The sequence below is a fragment of the Ambystoma mexicanum genome, chromosome 7q, assembly GCF_040938575.1.
Source record: "Ambystoma mexicanum isolate Mex_15411 chromosome 7q, UKY_AmexF1_1, whole genome shotgun sequence".
Lineage (NCBI taxonomy): Eukaryota > Metazoa > Chordata > Amphibia > Caudata > Ambystomatidae > Ambystoma > Ambystoma mexicanum.
Genome location: NC_090941.1, coordinates 638,074,442 through 638,096,250, shown reverse-complemented (window position 1 = coordinate 638,096,250; position 21,809 = coordinate 638,074,442).

Here is a 21,809-nt window from a genome sequence, read left to right as displayed (position 1 = left end):
GGCTAAAGGACAATTGTTTGGAGGGTTGCCAAGAGCTGCGCCAGAAGTTATGAATAATTCAAAACCTTTTAGCCATCACCTGTTGTTTTGCTTTAGTCACTCCGAGTGGAATGGGTTTACCTAGACGTGGTTCTTAAGCCTGCTGCGTCTAGGGACCCAAGCTACTTCTCACTGATGATGCCCAATGAGGCTGAAACATGTCTGGGTATGCTTGTGGTCTCGTGCAGAAGGGATGTGGCCGAGCAGTTTCTGCTGGACTGCCCCTTTTGGAGCGGGACCAAGCCCGATTTGCATATGGTCTTTCCCCTTTCTATAATGGCTTAGCAGGCTAAAGAACAGTGGTTTGGAGGCTTGCCCAGAGCTGTGCCAGAGGTTAGATTAATTCAAAACTTTGCAGCCAACACCTTTTGGTTTGCCTCATACCTGGTCCAATTCAGTCCAGCGGTTTTTACTGTGTGCTGTGCAGAAATGTGGACTTTCTCTCTATGGAAAAATGAATGTGTGTAGCCCGAAAACAGCACTTTCTTGCTGTCTTAATAACTTTTTTCATTTTTTAACAAATTAAAAAAGAAATGTCCAGTCTGGGGGAGGGTGGGTGGTGTGACAAACCTATGTTTGCAAGATATTAGCCAAATCCGTCATGCAAGTCAAAAGTTTTTAGAAATAAAATGTTCGGGTTTCGTATGGAACTTGCTACATAACCTAACTATAGTGCAGCGACTGGCGCACTATAATATCTGCACATGTTTTGTATGTGCGTCTTTTATTGTTCATATAAGTGTTCTGGCCAAGACAATGAAAAACTATCACAGACTTGCTTTGTAGACTACTTAAGCAATAAGCTCCTGGAACTGGAGGGGGCTTACCGCTTCAGGTAATGCCATGGGGCCCATATTTACAAGCCTTGGCGAAGTGAGGGCCTTAACTCAGGCCCTGAGGCGTTGTCTGAATCGGTAATGCCCCTCCAGCGAGGGCTTATTGCTATTAGTACCCAGGCCTGATGGACCACGGTACTAATAGATTCTTTGCAGAAGTTGTGAAACAGCGCTGACGTTTCACAACTGAAAAAAAGAAAGAAAATGACTGCCATGGAACAGGTAGTCCCTGCTACCTTTCCATGGCGGCCATTGCTGCCTTGGAGACGCGTCAGGAACACTAGTGTTCCCGGCGCAGAAGGACAGAGAAGTGCAAGTAAGTGGAGGGGTGTGGTGGGGTAGAGGAGATGTGGAAAAAGGGCCTGGGGGAAAGGAGAAGGAAAAGGGAATGCAGGAGGAGTGCATACTTACCTGTGATCCTGCTGGAGAAGATAGCTACCTCCAGCTCTGAGGAGGCTCAGAGCAGGGGAAATGCCATATGGTAAAGCCCCTACTCTGAGCCATCTCATTGGCTGGGAGGCCTTAGGCCCGCCCCACCGAGTACTAATAATAAATAATGCCTGGATTTTGCATCTTTTAGTGTGAACTGTGCCAGAAAGTCAGCACCACAAATAATTCAAAACCATTACTTTAACCGCCATATAGTTACATCAATTACACAACAAAGGAGCAGCATTCTTACAAGATGAAACTGAGAACAAACTCTAATACAATATAGACCCTTATTTCTTCGGCAACAAAGAATCAAGATAAGCTGCTGAGAATTGTTGCATACTATTGGTGTATGGGGCACAGCAGTGACAACATTACCTTCCAGAGTCACAGAATCTAACATCATTCAAATGTGTAAATTGTCTGCGGGTGGTATGAACCTTCTCCTGCCTCCTGGATTCTTCACCCTCTCACCCACTGTGGAGACCCACGTGTGAGGGCCACAGAGGGACATTTACAACAATGTTGAAATGAACACCAGTGTACCATCTACACGAACATACAGAAGGGTGTCATCTTCGTATAAAGAGATCAGCTGGGAAGCCCCCTATACATTAATACACCTATCCGAGTGTCTGAGCCTGATCGCAATTGCCATAGGTTCTATTGTCAGTGCGAACAGTATGGGTGAGAATGGGCAACCTTGCCTGGTGCCTCTCCCCAACAGGAACAGATCAGAGAGAGTTCGATTGGTCAGCACTCGTGCCCCAGGTTCCGTGTATAGCAATTTCACTTATGCAATGAAATGGGGACCGATACCAAACGCCTCCAGCACCGCCAACAAATAGGCCCATGACACCGAATCAAAGACCTTTTCGGCATCTAGGGATATGGCCACTGCTTTCCTCGCCGGATCTATCTGAGCCATGATCCCAAAGAGTCTGCGGAGGTTGAGGGCCATGGACCTGTTTGGGATAAACCCGTTCTGATCAGGGTGAACCCGGTTCGGGACCTCAGGCAGAAGCCTGTTGGCCAACACTTTGGCAAATATCTTGTCGTCGGTGTTTATTAAGGAGAGTGGCCTGTAGGATGAAATGACCTGTGGCGGACACCGGGGTTTAGGGAGCACAGTTATAATGGCCTCCCTCATCGTAGGGGGCAAGGTGGTGCTCTGTAGTGATTCCTCCCACATCTGCAACAGCACAGGGACTAGTTCTTTGTGGAATTCCTTGTAGAATTCTGCCCCTATTCTGTCGGATCCTGGGGCTTTATTGGATGACAAGTCTTTAATCGCCTCGGCAATTTCCTCAGCTGTAACAGGCTGGTCCATGGCCAGTCGTGCCTCCTCAGTGAGTGTAGGCAACCTCAGTGATTCTAGGTATGTCTTAATTTCGATGGGTGTTTTGGTATCCTTGTTACTATATAATTTCTGATAGAATTTAGCGAACTCAATATTAATTTTCTGTTCCTCCAAAAGGACCTCCCCTTGTGGCGTCTGTATGCTCGTGATCCGGTTGGGATGTCTATCCTGTTTCAATAAATTAGACAGCGTCCTGCCAGCCTTGTTACCCTCACCGTATCTACGGGCGCGAACCGGGGCAGCCATGTATTGCACCTCCCTAGTGTTCAGCCTACCATATTTTGCAAATGTGTCTGTATCTCAGTCAATGTTGCATTGTCTTGTGTCGGAGTGTGAGCCCCCTCCAATTCCCCAAGTTTGAGTTCAGTTTGGGTTAATTCGGCTCGGACCCCTTTAAGGAGTCCCACTGATTTGGACAACAGGGTTCCCCTGAGCCATACTTTAAAGGATTCCCATACAGTGAAGTATCTGTAAACAGAGCCTATGTTCCTGTCCAGGAACTCTGCAATTTCAATGTGCAATCCTTCCACGACCCCGCCATCACTGAGCAACCCTCCGGGCATTCTCCATCTTTTGACAGGTCTAGGGGAGTCACAAAAATCGATCTCAAGCACAATCGGGGAATGATCAGACAGTGTGCGGGGCAATATCTCACATGTCTGCACCGCAGTAAGTACAGCGGGGGAGACAAACCAGTAGTCAATTCTAGACTGCGAATCGTGTACAGACGAATAGTATGTATATCCTCTACTTTCCGGGTGGAGCACCCGCCAGGCATCTTCAAGGGAGAGTTGAGGTAGGATATTGTGCAAGGTAAGAACAGTTTTGCTGGATGGCCTTACAATCGTACTGGACCTGTCTAACTTGGAGTTGAGAGCCAGGGCCGGTCTTAGACCAGATTGCACCCCAGGCAGGAAACATTGTTGCCGCCCCTGCTCCCCAAAATATATCCCTAGATACAGGCACTAGATATCACATCTGCCTGTCACTGCCTTTCTATAGCCTTGTGCCAAAACCACATCAGTTGTTTCAAGGCATTTTGCATCACCCACAAGTCCTTGCGTGGCACTGGCTGTGAATTCCTGCTGTTCAAATTGTGATATAAATCGCAGGCTCCATTGAACAGCCACGTGCCGCATGTCCTGTCAGTATCACATTTCACGAGCGTGCATGCAGTGTGTGGGGACCTCCTTCCCCATAAAGAACTGCTCTTTTGCAGTGCAGACCTTTAAACATAGTGTTGCATGTGCTGTAACTTCATTAACGAGGTGAGTGAGGTGTGAGGGTCAGAGAGCCAGCAGGGCCCCTGCCTACAGTGGATAGGTTCTGTTTCGTGGGCAGGACTTGTGTGCCTCGACCTACTTCCCTCATATTTTCTTGTCCAATGGCTTTTACACTTTGTTGTCCAGGGAAGCCTCAGGGCATTTTTCCCCCAGTTTTTGTTTTGCCTTCCTTGTTGGTGCCAAATACGCTGCATCGGTTATCATGGTCCCTTCTAAGTGTTTAAGGGAATGTTATTTCGCAATGGTGTGGAGGGTTAGTAATACCCAGAGAGACGTGTTTGGTACCCGCCCCATGTGGCGAGGAAAGCAGTAAGAGAAAACTGAGTGTGCGCAGTGGCACAGGAGCTAGGTGTTGTGCCTGCAATGCTGCCGATCGGGTTGTGACATGAAAACTGAAGTTTAAGCTGTGACTAGTTTGTTTTGTATAAAGGCAGTGCACATTAATTTTAAGCCATTGCCGAACAATACCTGTACTGTTGGCCATGCAATGAGTCCAAGCAGAGTTATGTTTGAAATGTGCGCGTCACATGTGGGGGTAATCGCACAAATGTGAAATCTGACGGCAAAAAAACAATAAAGTGCCATGGTTTCTGTACGCAAATGAGTTGCGTGGTTCATGGTGTTATGTCGTGACGGAGAACAAAAATTGATTGTATTTTTGGTGCAATGTGCTTTCATAAAATGAGTGGTATGGCAAAGATTGTGTCCAGTAGCAATGGTTCTGTTTGTGCTGTAATGTTTCTCACAACAGAGCAAGCGCCCCCACGCCACAATTGGCACCCTCCCCTAGCCGCTATGGCAGCCCATTGATGCATCTCCTCATGTTTTCTTTCCCTGCCACATGTAGCGGGGAGGGTGGTGTGTCCCGAATGGGTATAAAAGAGGAGGGGGTCTGAGGGGTAGTTTGGGCATACGCAGGTACGAAACAATTAGGTGACTAGTTTATTGCCACAGCTCCTTGGTCGCCTCCTCTTTGTTGGAGGCACCAGGAGAACATGGCATGTTAACAGAGAAATGACAAAACAAATAAAGTTCTGAAGAGCGTATTTTGAACGACAACATTTGGCATCTAAATTGACCCAAACTATTGGTGAGACACACGAGTGGTCTTGGCACAACACTGATATCTATGGATGACGGTTAATATGTTTATAAAAAGAACATTGTAGCCGGGCGTGAAGCAGAGCTTGCAGAACTATAGCACCCTGGTTACATTACATAGCACTGTGTCGGTAGCAGTACCAAAAGTGTATTGTTGCAATCTCTGGTGTGGGCATCGTTTACACCACAAAACTGTTTTGCTTGTTTAGTGATGTTACTGGAATGGTAAAGGAATTTCTAATGTTAAGTTCTGGGTATGTTTACAGCAAGCAAGGCAGGAGAATGGACAAGGCGCATACATCTAGCTTGAGAAATCAAACCATGTGGGCTATTCAACATTTTCTCTGTTAAGAAAGGCAGCATCTTCAGCTGCTGATACAAACTGCACAGGCGTTTCCAATTGTATGATGTAAATGAGAAAATGCCAATATCTAGAGCATGGGTGCACAACATTCGGCCCGCGGGCCAGTTGCGGCCCACCATGCCATTTTGTCCGGCCCGCAAGGCACAAAGACTTTCCTAATGGAGGGCAGCCTGCAAGCAGCATCGGCTGCCCTCCATTAGGAAAGTCTATGTTGTCTTCCAGGCCGGACAAAACACTGGCCCTCAATGGCTCAGCACACATGCACCACGTCGCTCCTATGAGCCACGTAGTGCGTGTGTGCTGCACCAATGGAGTGCCAGCTCTACGGCTGGCGTGGTCCATAAGGCTTGATGCCGGAAGGCATTTCAGCCTTGGACCACGCCAGCCATAGTACGATTCCAGTTACCTCACCAGCGTTCCAGTTTACCTGCCTTCCAGCACGTCTCCGGTAAGTGGTCTGTTTGTGTTTGTGTGTCGGGTCTGTTTTGCTGTATGTTTGTGTTGTGTATGTTGAGATGGGGGGTGAGGGGGTGTCGGGTGTGCATGAATGTTTGTTTTTGTATGTTTGTGTTGTGTATGTTGAGATGCGGGGATGGGGGGTGTCGGGTGTGCATGAATGTTTGTTTTTGAATGTTTGTGTTGTGTATGTTGAAATGCAGGGTGTAGGGGGTGTCGGATGTGCATGAATGTTTGGTTTTGAATGTTTGTGTTGTGTATGTTGAGATGCAGGGGTGGGGGGTGTCGGATGTGCACGAATGTTTGGTTTTCAATGTTTGTGTTGTGTATGCTGAGATGCGGGGGTGGGGGGGTGTCGAATGTGCATGAATGTTTGTTTTTGAATATTTGTTTTGTATATGTTGAGATGCGGGGGTGGGGGGGTGTCGGATGTGCATGAATGTTTGTTTTTGAATGTTTGTTTTGTGTATGTTGATATGCGGGGGTGGGGGGTGTCGGACGTGCATGAATGTTTGTTTTTGTATGTTTGTGTTGTGTATGTTGAGATCCGGGGGTGGGGGGGTGTCGCGTGTGCATGAATGTTTTGTTTTTGAATGTTTGTGGTGTGTATGTTGAGATGCGGGGGTGGGGGGTGTTGGCTGTGCATGAATGTTTGGTTTTGAATGTTTGTGTTGTGTATGTTGAGATGTGGGGGTGGGGGGGTGTCGGATGTGCACAAATGTTTGGTTTTGAATGTTTGTGCTGTGTATGCTGAGATGCAGGGGTGTGGGGGTTTCAAATGTGCATGAATGTTTGTTTTTGAATGTTTGTTTTGTATATGTTTAGATGCGGGGGTGGGGGGGTTGTCGGACGTGCATGAATGTTTGTTTTTGTATGTTTGTGTTGTGTATGTTGAGATGCGGGGGTGGGGGGGTGTCGGGTGTGCATGAATGTTTTGTTTTTGAATGTTTGTTTTGTGTATGTTGATATGCGGGGGTGGGGGGTGTCGGACGTGCATGAATGTTTGTTTTTGTATGTTTGTGTTGTGTATGTTGAGATGCGGGGGTGGGGGGGTGTCGCGTGTGCATGAATGTTTTGTTTTTGAATGTTTGTGGTGTGTATGTTGAGATGCGGGGGTGGGGGGTGTTGGCTGTGCATGAATGTTTGGTTTTGAATGTTTGTGTTGTGTATGTTGAGATGTGGGGGTGGGGGGGTGTCGAATGTGCACAAATGTTTGGTTTTGAATGTTTGTGCTGTGTATGCTGAGATGCAGGGGTGTGGGGGTTTCAAATGTGCATGAATGTTTGTTTTTGAATGTTTGTTTTGTATATGTTTAGATGCGGGGGTGGGGGGGTTGTCGGACGTGCATGAATGTTTGTTTTTGTATGTTTGTGTTGTGTATGTTGAGATGCGGGGGTGGGGGGGTGTCGGGTGTGCATGAATGTTTTGTTTTTGAATGTTTGTGTTGTGTATGTTGAGATGCGGGGGTGGGGGGTGTTGGGTGTGCATGAATGTTTGTTTTGGAGTGTAAGTGTGGTGAATGTTGAGATGCAGGGTCTGTATGTGTGCATGCTTGCTAGTTTGTATGCTGAATTGGGGGGTGGGGGGTTCTGGTCTGTATGGGTGCATGCTTGAGAGTGTGTGTGCTGAGTTGGGGGGTGGGGGGTTTGGGTCTGTATGGGTGCATGCTTGAGAGTTTGTGTGCTGAGTTGGGGGTGGGGGGTTCGGGTCTGTATGTGTGCATGTTTGAGAGCGTGCTGATTTGGCAGGGTGGGGGGTTCGGGTCTGTATGGGTGCATGTTTGAGAGTGTGCAGATTTTGAGGGGTGGGGGGTTCGGGTCTGTATGGGTGCATGTTTGAGAGTGTGCAGATTTGGGGGGATGGGGGTTCGGATCTGTATGGGTGCATGTTTGAGAATGTGCAGATTTGGGGGGGTGGGGGTTTCGGGTCTGTATGGGGGCTTGTTTGAGAGTGTGCTGATTTGGGGGGTGGGGGTTCGGGTCTGTATGGGTGCATGCGTGAGAGTTTGTGTGCTGAGTTGGGGGTGGGAGGTTCGGGTCTGTATGGGTGCATGTTTGAGTGTGTGTGCTGAGTTGGGTGGGGGGGGTTCGGAGTTGGAGAGTGGGGGGTTCGGGTCTGTATGGGTGAATGCATGAGAGTTTGTGTGCTGAGTTGGGTGGTGGGGGGTTCGGGTCTGTATGGGTGCATGTTAGTGTGCTGATTTGGGGGGTGGGGGGTTCGGGTCTGTATGGGTGCATGTTTGAGAGTTTGTGTGCTGAGTTGGGGGGTGGGGAGTTTGGGTCTATATGGGTGCATGTTTGAGAGTGTGCTGATTTGGGGGGTGGGGGTTCGAGTCTGTATGGGTGCATGTTTGAGTGTGTGTGCTGATTTGGGGGGGTTCGGGTCTATATGGGTGCATGTTTGAGTGTGTGTGCTGAGTTGGGGGGGTGGGCGGTTCGAGTTCATGCCTGATTGGAGATGGGCGCCCCTGATGGGGCATAGTGTTTTGTTGGGGGTTGAGGGAGCCATGGGGCATAGTGTTTGGTTGGGGGTGAGGGGGCCATGGGGCATAGTGTTTGGTTGGGGGTTGAGGGAGCCATGGGGCATAGTGTTGGGTTGGGGGTTGAGGGAGCCATGGGGCATAGTGTATGGTTGGGGGTGAGGGGGCCATGGGGCATAGTGTTTGGTTGGGGTTAGGGACATGGGACATAGTGTTTGCTTGAGGGGTAGGGGGGCCATGGGGCATATTGTTTTGTTGGGGGTGACGGGGCTATGGGGCATAGTGTTTGGTTGGCGGTTGAGGGAGCCATGGGGCATAGTGTTTGGTTGGGGGTGAGGGGGCCATGGGGCATAGTGTTTGCTTGGGGGTGAGGGGGCCATGGGGAGTAGTGTTTGGTTGGGGGTGATGGGGCCATGGGGCATAGTGTTTGGTTGGGGGTGGTGAGGGGGCTATGGGGCATAATGTTTGGTTGGGGGTGGGAGCCATGGGGCATAGTGTTTGGTTGGGGGTGGGAGCCAGGGGCCATAGTGTTGCACTCCAAGAGTGAACCCAATAATAAAGCTAAAACAGGCACAGTTAGGAGATGTACATCCTTTGCATTTTGAAGAAACCTGACTCAACTAAGGCCATTCTCCTTTTGGGCAACCCAAACAGCAAACTATAGCAGTCCAAAATAATGGAATGTCCAATCAAGGGTCAATAAAAAATATATAATTTAATTAAACAGACGATATACAAGAACTAAATAGAAATAAATTATAACAATGGAAAATGTGCAGTACAAAATGTAAGTTTGAAATGCAAATAAAAATCGTTATCCCTCAAAAACATTCTTTTTCCATGTATGTAATACAAATTGGGGGTTATAAAAGCCTCCTGCCACGCCCCGCCCACCGCCCCGCCCCGCCCACATTGACTTTTCGGCCCACTATAGCCCTCACGTAAGGAACTTTCGGCCCTCTGTCAAAATCAGTTGTGTACCCCTGATCTAGACCGAGTATAGGTGGCATAGGGGTTAAGTGCCGGGAATTAGCCATTTGCGTTCTGAGTTCCAAGCCTGCTTTCAGATCACCATTGATGAGTGTTTACATTGGATATGCGATTACTAATATGAACTTGCGTTTGCTTTTGAGATTTTAATGGAAACCACAAGGTAAAGGGCATTGTAGGCTGGGGATGTGTAGTATTGTGTAGAACTAAGCATAGGGTTTGATTCGAGAACAGAGAGGAAGAACAAGAAAGGACGGTTACAGAAGACAGAGATTCAGCAGTGACAACATTCATATCCCCTTTATAATATTTACTTAAAGAAGTAGTTTCATTATACTCCACTCCGCTGTGTACATGTAGCTAGTATGACAAATTAGTTGATGGTTTAAGCTGATGAATTTCAAGAAGCCAAATGCTGTCCCATTGGGTCAATTGTTTGGCCTTCCAGTGTGAATCCCAAACCTGAGTGTATTAAGGTGGCGACCCCTCTGGACAGGGATGAGTAATTCGTATAGAACCTTGTTTTACCCCAACCAGGCATTCTGCATTCATTAGTATTATCCATGGCATGCGTTTCTTGTAACATGACAATCTGGGCACCATGTCTGGTAATGTAGTTCGCCACCTTCCTAATTTTAGATCGATTGTTTAGGCCCCTAACATTCCATGACAGCAGCTTCATTTTCAGACTGCAACCAGCATTTACAGAGAAGTGATCGTATAATTTCATACATTGTGGTAATGTACCTCACGTGGAACATGCACTGCGCCAGCACCTCGGAGATCACTTGATTAACCGTTAACCAACAACCTGGTTCTCCCCTTCCCTTACCCAGACTTGGTTTCGTAACATGAAACCCACTGCCCGCTTCAAACTGCAGGGCTGCATAACGACAACAATTTACTGGATTCCCTTCAACCAGCCCCCCTCCCTCACCGTCTTCCTTCAACTTGACGATGTTCGCACAGCAACTTGTGGAGCATTCCAGGGGTGGTCATAACCTCACATGGCCACCAACTCCGTCTCCCCCAGTGCCCACCTGCTCATAAGATTGTGAGATTGTCTATAGTACTAAATAAACACAGGCCAGGAAATAGAGATTTCAGAGAGGTTCGGATAGGTCCATGCAACCTTACACCTCAATCAGCTGGACGGGGTCTGTTGTTCTGAGTGGGTCTGTCTCCTCTGGGAGGGAGGGGTATAGAGGATTCTATGTAAACCAGGGCTTCGGCGGGGTTATCAAAAAAGTGAGCTCTCCCAGCATGTTGAATTTTTGCTGGGAATATTAGGGCATACGTGATTGGGCACGCTTTCAAGAGTTTCTTTACAGGTTCGTATGATCGTCTGCTCGCCCGAACCGCAGCTGAGAAGTCTGGATAGATATGTATATGGTTTTCCTCAAATTGAAGTGTGCCGGCTTCCCTAGCTAGTCGAAGAATCGTGTCTCTGTCTCTGTAGTTCAGGAGATGGGCAATTATCGTACGTGGAGGTGCCCCAGGCTTGGGGGTTGGCGCTAGTGTGCGATGAGCCCTTTCAATCAAGAAATGTTCTGAAAATGCATCAGGACCAAATAAGGATTTGAACAGTTCCTCCAGTTTCTTCTCCATTTGGTTCTTCCCAAAGGATTCTGAAACGCCGACCACACGTACGTTATTCCTTTTTGATTGGGATTCGAGGTCTTCGCACTTGTTTTGCAATTTACTGCCCGTTTCCTTGATCTGGTATATATCTTGGCTATGGCGAGCAATAGTGTCCTCATTGACGGATATTCTATTTTCAGTTTCTGTAACTTGAGCACTTTCCTTGTTGATCCTGGCCCTCATGGAGCCTATGGTCGCCACTATTTCGTCCAGTTTCACATTTACCGCCAAGAACCCATTCTGTACCAACATCGCTAGTTTGTCCTTGCGTCCCCCCAAATCATGTTCTCCAGACCCAACAGGTTCTGGGTGACTGTCCGTCGTAGTATTCTGGCTCTGGGTGTTCGTGTAGGTGTCCATTGGGCCCTTCTTTTTACTTCCAGGGGTCTTGGATGACTTGCCCGACTCGTGTGGTTCCCCCTTCTTAGCGAAGAGCAGTGTATGTCTATCTCCAGTAGGAGCGTTGGTATGGAGGCAGTCCCCCCAGAGCTTAACCCGTACAGGTAAGGGTGGAGGTTTAAATGTTTCTGTGTTTCGTCTCACCTACGAGTACACCAGTGCTCATGAGCTCGGATGGACTGTGTTCTGCCACGTATACAGTTTGTTATAGTATTACTCCCCAGCCGCGCTTGTAGCCTGGCGCGTGCAGAACACGTATCTTACCGGTACGTACTCCGGGAACCAAGAGTAGGATGCCTGGGGGCTGCTCCCCACGTCTCTCAGGTCAGTCAGGAGATGGTGACTAGCAATGCCGGGGATCCCACGACCCGCGAGGACTCAGGAGATCAGCACTTCTCCCCGCAGGTTGCCGCAGAGCCCATCCATGTCCATCGGGCTCCGCCAGAGCTCAGGATGTGTCTTCACACGATAGGAGTGGCAGCTCCCCTCGGCGGGGATCAGTGGCCCTCGAGCGACCAGGCCGGCCGAGCCACAGCCAGGGAGGAGGGGCTGGGGGCACCAGAGCCAGGCCCGCAACCGAAGCTCACACCCGCCCGCTCCCGGTACGTCAGAGAGCTCGCGAACCAGATCCGGCTCCGTCCTCGATCCCGCTCCAGCGTCACCCCAAAGAGGCAGGATTCCGCCCTGCTCAGTTTTTATCTTCCGCTGCCCGCAGTAGCTCGCAGCACGGCACCGCAAGCCCAAACAGAGGGAGGGATCCAAAGCTCCTCGCAGCCTCCACTGGTCTCAGCCAGACCCCGATCGGGCGCGAAATCACCAGCCCCGGCGTCTGGGTGAATACGCGTGGTTCTGGCCGGCAGATCACCACAGCACTAGGCACGGTCAAACTTCACACGGTCGTTCTTTGAAGGATTTAAGCCGTTTTTTCCCAGGATTTTCAGACGTTGTGCCCGCCATATAGTATGTTGGTGGAGCCGTCTCACGGCTCTTAAAACAGCCTCCAAACGGATGTGTTTGATACAGATCTTGCGGTGGAGCGGGAGCTTCGGAATCAGGCGGCCATCTTGATTGTGTGCAACAGCGCCCCCCCTAGTCATTAATATTTTTAAGTGAAAGATCCTACCAACAACTTGTTAAACCATGTATAAAATATAACATACCTGAAGCCTTATTGTTAATTTGGCTCTATTACCTCTGTTCATGCCGACATATTCCCGGGAGGATAGTTCAGCGGCAAAGTGCTCTCCTTGGAAGCAAGATGACACGGAGCACCAAAGGTTCAATCCCCAGGTCCGCACTTAGAAACCTCTGGGTATTAAGCACGTTATAAATAACCTATCTTATCATTCAATTACTGTTACCTCCTTAGGTACCAATGCGATAACGGTAATGGTACACATGATTTAGAGTTATGCAGGCTCAGTAATTAGTCCCCATTTTGGTGTCCCAGAGAGCTCCATTAGGGACATGCAATAGTACCATAGATGGTAACACATTGATGTGGAGGTAATATAGCCCATAACCATGTGGATTGATGAAACTACTGGGCCTCATTCTAAATTGGCCAGGCTGGTAAAAAAGTGCAGTTATTTATGGATACCAGCACTTTAACGGACCGGCCGACTATGGGTTTTTCAGTGGGGCACCTAAGTTAAAAGCTGGAGGTAAGGCAGGCACCCTACTGGCCAAAAAAGCAGTCATTACCATTACTGGTATTGCCGGTGCAGGTAATGATGGCAAATCCCCTTATGAAGATACCCGGCAATGATAGAATGAGGTCCAGTATTTTTAGTTACTGCCTGCTTTACCACTACTCCCAAACTCCTAACGTGGGTTTAGTGATTAATTTGAAATATCTTGCATAAAAATGCATTTGAGTTTCCGAGTTTTGCAAGAGTAGCTCTGCTATAGTTTCCAGGTTTATGGTTCCTATTCTGCTTATCAGTCCAAACAGGGGAGGCAATTAAAGCAGAATAAAGCTGCTAAGGGTATGCTTGGGACATAATCTCCAGTAAATTACAGAGGTGCCATTCATTTGCACTGGTCAGGCCTCATTACGAATTTGGCGGCATTCCGGTGATAAATCCACCAAAATACCACCAAACTTAATTAAAATTTGGCCCCGTGGAGTTACTTATTTATTTATTTTGAATCTTAAATAGCGCGCCAAGCCCAAAGGCATCTGGGTGCTTTCTTACAGAGTGTAGAAGTTACAGTTGTTGCAAAACAAATAAAAGACAGACACAGTGAATCTAATGGCTTTACCGATAGATGGTGTGAACATAAAAACATACAGAGTTTTCGAGTGCAGGTGAGCGGGGTGCTTGGTTGCTTAAACCTTGGGTAAAGAGGTGCATTTTGAGTTGTTTCCTGAAGATCCAAAAAGACTTGTGAGCTCTGAGTAGGTGAGTTCCAGAGTTTGCTGGCAAACATGCGGAAGCTGCTACCGCCTGCCTTTTGGAGCTTGCGCCTGGGAGTTGCTAGGCAGTGCTGGTAGATTGCTCGGGTGGGTCTAGAGCGCTGTGTCAGCGTGATGCTGTTGGACAGGTAGGCTGCGGCCATCTGCTGGAGACATTTGTGTATGAGGGTAAGTGATTTGAACATGATGCATTCCTGTTCTCGGAGCCAGTGTTGTTGGTGTCAAGTGGATGAGATGTGTTCAGACCTGGGGATGTTGAGCACAGCCCTGAGGGCATTGTTTTGTAGGACCTGCAACTTCCAGATATTCTGGATCTTCGTCCTGGTGTACAGTGCGTTCCAGTAGTCCAGGTGCTTGAACACTAAGGCTCTGGCTAGAGTAAGACAGGCTATCTGGTGAGAGGAATTTTCTGCAAGAGCTAATGAGTCTGCATGTGTATGCTGTGGCTGAGGTGGTGGCTTTTACTTGTTTATTGAGATTGAGTAAGGAGTCTAGGTGGAAGCCAAACGTTTTTACCTCATTGGTGACTTTAATGGTGTGTCCATCTATGATGAATGACTTGAAGAGGTGATTAAGTTTGGCGATTCTGCCTTGAGAGCCGATGATAAGCAGCTCAGTCTTCTCGTCATTTAAGCATAGCCCGTGCTGCTCCATCCAATCTTGGATAGATCGGTATATGGCGTTGAGGGTGGCCTTGTCAGTGTTGTGGTCTCCTGAGATAGGTATGAGGACCTGGGTGTTATCTGAGTAGTTGGTGTAGATGACACTGAGGTCGTCAAGTCGGTCAAAGAGTGGCTTTGTGAAGATATTATACAAGGTGGGGCCATACAGGAGCCGTGTGGCACTCCACAGGTGACTGGGCTGGTGGGAGCTTCAGCTTTGGGGGAGAAAACGTTCATAGTTATGTCGCTAAAATAGGAATTTATCCAGAGTGTGGTGTTCGGGGAGAAGTTAGCTGCTGATGTTAGGTGCTCACACAGAATGTTGTGGTCCACCAGATCGAATGCAGCAGAGAGGTCGAGGAATAGAAGCACAGCTATTTTCCCCATTTCCCTCAGCTTGTCCATTTGGATTTTTAAATCCATGGGATTACAAGCAATTGTAATTCCACATATTTGGAGTCCATAGGTCTCCTCAGGATTTTTGTGTGGATTTACTGTTGGCGATTTTTGGAGGTAAAGTGGATTATTTACCTAATGCAACAAGCTGGAAGTGAATCCTCCACATTTCCTAGGAAAATCAGTGGATTTACTGCACAGTAATTCTGTCAAATGAAATTAACTCCACATTTTACAGGCACTGCCACACTTGTATTGAGCCCCATAGTCTTCAAAGCTCCACACTGGGACTCTAGAAGGCAAGAACTGATGATCACAGCTTGGTATCTCTGCAGCATACCGAATGGAAGCACTTGCTGCAAAGCATGAAGAAGGTAAAAGAGGCTTTACTTGTAGTGATATCCAATGGTAGTCGAGCTACCTGTACAACATCAAACAGAGATTCTGAGTTTTGTACCCCTATCAACAGAGATGTACTTTTTAGACTAGATGTGGGCTTTCAATCAATCAACCAATCAATCATTCAGTTTATTCCAGAAAATGACTTCCATAAAAACAATATATTTACAGAACAGATACATAAATAATCAACAATCTTTTGTAAAATAGTTGTATGATCGTGAGAAATCCCTTCCCAAAAAGTCCCTGGGTTTTCTTGACTTCTCCAAAAATGCAGAAAGTAAATCTCTCAACAATTTAAAACAACTACACAACTAAATAGGAAAGTTAAAATGTTAATAAAACATTTATTTTATGCAGAGCACACTTCAAGTACATTAATAATGACCATCATGCCTTTGGCCTTTGCAAGGCACCCTCCACCAGGCCCCCACTCATGTCCCCCTGAACCCCCACCCACCAGCAGCCAGGCGCACCCTCCACCAGGCCCCCACTCATGTCCCCCTGCACCCCTATCCACCAGCAGCCAGGGGCACCCTCCACCAGGCCCCCACTCATGTCCCCTGCACCCCCACCCACCAGCAGCCAGGGACACCCTCCACCAGGCCCCCACTCATGTCCAACTCATGTCTCCCAGCACCGCCACCCCCCAGCAGTGCAGGGCACCCTCCACCAGGCCCCCACTCATGTCCCCCTGCACCCCCACCCCCCAGCACTGTGGTGCACCCTCCACCAGGCCCCCACTCATGTCCAACTCATGTCTCAAGCACCCCCACCCCCCAGCAGTGCAGGGCACCCTCCACCAGGCCCCCACTCATGTCCCCCTGCACCCCCACCCACTAGCAGCCAGGGGCACCCTCCACCAGGCCCCCACCCATGTCCCTCTGCACCCCTATCCACCGGCAGCCAGGGGCATCCTCCACCAGGCCCCCACTCATGTCCCCCTGCACCCCCACCCACCAGCAGTCAGGGGCACCCTCCACCAGGCCCCCACTCATGTCCAACTCATGTCTCCCAGCACCCCCACCCCCCAGCAGTGCAGGGCACCCTCCACCAGGCCCCCACTCATGTCCCCCTGCACCCCCATCCCCCAGTAGTGCAGGGCACCCTCCACCAGGCCCCCACTCATGTCCCCCTGCACCCCCACCCACCTGCAGCCAGGGGCAGCCTCCACCAGGCCCCCACTCATGTCCCCCTGCACCCCTATCCACCAGCAACCAGGGGCACCCTCCACCAGGCCCCCACTCATGTCCCCCTGCACCCCCACCCACCAGCAGTCAGGGGCACCCTCCACCAGGCCCCCACTCATGTCCAACTCATGTCTCCCAGCACCCCCACCCCCCAGCAGTGCAGGGCACCCTCCACCAGGCCCCCACTCATGTCCAACTGCACCCCCACCCCCCAGCACTGTGGTGCACCCTCCACCAGGCCCCCACTCATGTCCAACTCATGTCTCCCAGCACCCCCACCCCCCAGCAGTGCAGGGCACCCTCCACTAGGCCCCCACTCATGTCCCCCTGCACCCCCACCCCCCAGCAGTGCAGGGCACCCTCCATCAGCCCCCCCACTCATGTCCCCCTGCACCCCCACCCACCAGCAGCCAGGGGCACCCTCCACCAGGCCCCCACTCAGGTCCCCCTGCACCCCTATCCACCAGCAGCCAGGGGCACCCTCCACCAGGCCCCCACTCATGTCCCCCTGCACCCCACCCACCAGCAGTCAGGGGCACCCTCCACCAGGCCCCCACTCATGTCCAACTCATGTCTCCCAGCACCCCCACCCCCCAGCAGTGCAGGGCACCCTCCACCAGGCCCCCACTCATGTCCCCCTGCCTCCACCACCCAGCACTGTGGTGCACCCTCCACCAGGCCCCCACTCATGTCCAACTCATGTCTCCCAGCACCTCCACCCCCCAGCAGTGCAGGGCACCCTCCACTAGGCCCCCACTCATGTCCCCCTGCACCCCCACCCCCCAGCAGCCAGGGGCACCCTCCACCAGGCCCCCACTCATGTCCCCCTCCACTCCCACCCCCCAGCATCCAGGGACACCCTCCACCAGGCCCCCACTCATGTCCCCCTGCACCCCCACCCCCCAGCATCCAGGGGCACCCTCCACCAGGCTCCCACTCATGTCCCCCTGCACTCCCACCCCCCAGCAGTGCAGGGCACCCTCCACCAGGCCCCCACTCATGTCCCCCTGCCCCCCCACCCACCAGCAGCCAGGGGCACCCTCCACCAGGCCCCCACTCATGTCCCCCTGCACCCCCACCCCCCAGCACTGTGGTGCACCCTCCACCAGGTCTGCACTCATGTCCAACTCATGTCCCCCTGCACCCCCACCCCACAGCAGTGCAGGGCACCCTCCAGCAGGCCCCCACTCATGTCCCCCTGCACCCCCACCCACTAGCAGCCAGGGGCACCCTCCACCAGGCCCCCACCCATGTCCCTCCGCACCCCTATCCACCGGCAGCCAGGGGCATCCTCCACCAGGCCCCCACTCATGTCCCCCTGCACCCCCACCCACCAGCAGTCAGGGGCACCCTCCACCAGGCCCCCACTCATGTCCAACTCATGTCTCCCAGCACCCCCACCCCCCAGCAGTGCAGGGCACCCTCCACCAGGCCCCCACTCATGTCCCCCTGCACCCCCATCCCCCAGTAGTGCAGGGCACCCTCCACCAGGCCCCCACTCATGTCCCCCTGCACCCCCACCCACCTGCAGCCAGGGGCACCCTCCACCAGGCCCCCACTCATGTCCCCCTGCACCCCTATCCACCAGCAACCAGGGGCACCCTCCACCAGGCCCCCACTCATGTCCCCCTGCACCCCCACCCACCAGCAGTCAGGGGCACCCTCCACCAGGCCCCCACTCATGTCCAACTCATGTCTCCCAGCACCCCCACCCCCCAGCAGTGCAGGGCACCCTCCACCAGGCCCCCACTCATGTCCAACTGCACCCCCACCCCCCAGCACTGTGGTGCACCCTCCACCAGGCCCCCACTCATGTCCAACTCATGTCTCCCAGCACCCCACCCCCCAGCAGTGCAGGGCACCCTCCACTAGGCCCCCACTCATGTCCCCCTGCACCCCCACCCCCCAGCAGTGCAGGGCACCCTCCATCAGCTCCCCCACTCATGTCCCCCTGCACCCCCACCCACCAGCAGCCAGGGGCACCCTCCACCAGGCCCCCACTCAGGTCCCCCTGCACCCCTATCCACCAGCAGCCAGGGGCACCCTCCACCAGGCCCCCACTCATGTCCCCCTGCACCCCACCCACCAGCAGTCAGGGGCACCCTCCACCAGGCCCCCACTCATGTCCAACTCATGTCTCCCAGCACCCCCACCCCCCAGCAGTGCAGGGCACCCTCCACCAGGCCCCCACTCATGTCCCCCTGCCCCCACCACCCAGCACTGTGGTGCACCCTCCACCAGGCCCCCACTCATGTCCAACTCATGTCTCCCAGCACCTCCACCCCCCAGCAGTGCAGGGCACCCTCCACTAGGCCCCCACTCATGTCCCCCTGCACCCCCACCCCCCAGCAGCCAGGGGCACCCTCCACCAGGCCCCCACTCATGTCCCCCTCCACCCCCACCCCCCAGCATCCAGGGACACCCTCCACCAGGCCCCCACTCATGTCCCCCTGCACCCCCACCCCCCAGCATCCAGGGGCACCCTCCACCAGGCTCCCACTCATGTCCCCCTGCACTCCCACCCCCCAGCAGTGCAGGGCACCCTCCACCAGGCCCCCACTCATGTCCCCCTGCCCCCCCACCCACCAGCAGCCAGGGGCACCCTCCACCAGGCCCCCACTCATGTCCCCCTGCACCCCCACCCCCCAGCACTGTGGTGCACCCTCCACCAGGTCCGCACTCATGTCCAACTCATGTCCCCCTGCACCCCCACCCCCCAGCAGTGCAGGGCACCCTCCAGCAGGCCCCCACTCATGTCCCCCTGCACCCCCACCCACCAGCAGCCAGGGGCACCCTCCACCAGGCCCCCACTCATGTCCCCCTGCACCTCTATCCACCAGCAGCCAGGGGCACCCTCCACCAGGCCCCCACTCATGTCCCCCTGCACCTCCACCCACCAGCAGTCAGGGGCACCCTCCACCAGGCCCCCACTCATGTCCAACTCATGTCCCCCTGCACCCCCACCCCCCCAGCACTGTGGTGCACCCTCCACCAGGCCCCCACTCATGTCCAACTCATGTCTCCCAGCACCCCCACCCCCCAGCAGTGCAGGGCACCCTCCACCAGGCCCCCACTCATGTCCCCCTGCACCCCCACCCACCAGCAGCCAGGGGCACCCTCCACCAGGCCCCCACTCATGTCCCCCTGCACCCCTATCCACCAGCAGCCAGGGGCACCCTCCACCAGGCCCCCACTCATGTGTCATGACCACTGCTTCCAAGGAGTCAGGACCAACCCAACACCCTTGGAAGCAGGCTCATAACATATACCATCGGCGCCAGCAAGTCCCAATGGGGACCTTTTGGACCCTGTCCTGGCACCGGTGGTGCCAGGCTCATAAAATGGACCGGTCCCGGCACAGGAAGCGCCGGGCTCATAACAAGTGTGAAAGTACTTGGGTGGACCTACCTGCAGCAGACCATGCTGCTTACTTACCAGCAGAATGATGTTTCATTCTCTTCTGGCAGGGACTACTTTTTCTTCTGGTTGGGGCAGGCACCACTCCCTGGATCATTGATGCTGGAACCCTTCTGGAAGCAGGAACTCTTTTTACCTGTGCGAGGCTGTGGAAGGAGACACCTAAGCACTCCTGTGGGCTATTTAAACCACACCTGATTGGTGAAACGTGCTTCGCGTTATTCTGCATCTGCAGCAGGACGCTCACCGTGTCAGCTCCAGGGAATCTTCAGCTCCGGATCCTGTGAATAAGAAAATTACCTGCTGGAACCAATCTGCAGTCTTCAGCAACTCCTGCAAAAACAAAAGGCACAGGTTAGGCAAAAGCAAAGTTGGCGCTTCAACTTACCCGATCCATCGGCAGCATCCAAGGCGTTTTTTCTGCATTTCTCGTCCGGCATCGGGCCTGCAAAGACAAAGAACATTGGTTACTAACGCTTAGTTGCAAAACGACTTACCTGCGTTACACTCGCCCAAACTCTGCTCGCGCCGCATTCCATCACCTGTAAAGACAAAAAGAGACATTAAGGTGCATTCTACAGCCCTAGGGCAGCCTTTCTTCTTACGTGCCATCCTATTCTCCATCTTCTTGCTTCGTTCATTGCCACGAACCGGGAGGGCATCTTCTTTGGCACCGGCAGCAACTGAAAAGGAAAAAGACATAGACATTAAAAGAGAGCAATCTAAAAAGAACTTTAATACTTACAAGTCACGCTCGTGCAGCAAACGGCGGCATCGCTCTCAAATCACCCTCTGCAATCAAGAGGCTGAACTCAAATCCAGTGAAGTAACTGGACCCAGCGCCCCTGCACAAGACGCAGGATGGAGAGCCCGGCATTCACCTATTTAAGGTGAGCGCAACTACAACCCAGTACCACGGGGAGAGAGGGAGAGAGGGGCTTGGAACTTCTCCCAACCTTCCAGCCACTAATACCTTGATTTTCTACTTGCAGACACCTCACCCTTCAGGTCAAATTTTCAGTGAAGAAGGGGCCTAATCCGGGAGCCAAACGAATCCTACGCCTAACGCTGAAGACGGTTTCACCGCCCAGTCAAGACCCGTGCCTCCGAGGGAATCAGGTGAGCGTTACAGAACGCGAAGCCTTACCACATATTTCCCGCCCAGGCGCAATGGAAACTTCAGACACAGACCAATTGGCCCAGTTACTTGGGGAGTTGAGGGCAGAAGTACACGCAGCACGCCAGGAAACGAATGCCTTAAGGAGGGAGTTAGTGGTCTCTAAGGAACGAACAGACGACTTGGCTATACAATTGCTGCAAGCTCAAGCGGGACAAACTCCTCTGCCTACTCCTAGTGGGAGTCATGCTCCAGCGACTTCTACCAATCCGGTGCACATTAACCTACCGGGAAATGTACCTTTGGCTCCGCCCGAGTGCTTTTCAGGTGATCCGAAAAGATTTGCTGTGTTCATCAATCAGTGTCGCTTGCATTTTTTATGCAGACCTGCCGCTTTCCCAACGGACCAGGCTAAGGTGGCCTTCGTGCTCTCATATCTTAGTGGCAGTGCCGCAGATTGGTCTATTCCTTTAGTGACTCGAGATGACCCTATTCTTCATAACTTCCAGGATTTCCAAGCTAGTATGGAAAAATTGTTTGCAAGACACTCGCAGGGACAGGCCCTGGACAATGAACTTCTTTCACTACGACAGGGCAATCAAGATCTTCTGGCCTACATTGCATCGTTCAACAGATTAGTGGTTGAAACCGGATGGCCTGAGGACAAGAGAATCACCCTTTTCTACAGAGGCCTGCGTGGAGAACTTAAAGACGTTCTGGCTCAGGTGGTGAATCCTCCACAAGACTGTGCCGAATACATCGACCTGGTGGTTCAATTGGATCATAGAATACAGAATCGGAAGGCCGATCATTCCAGATTTGAAACTCA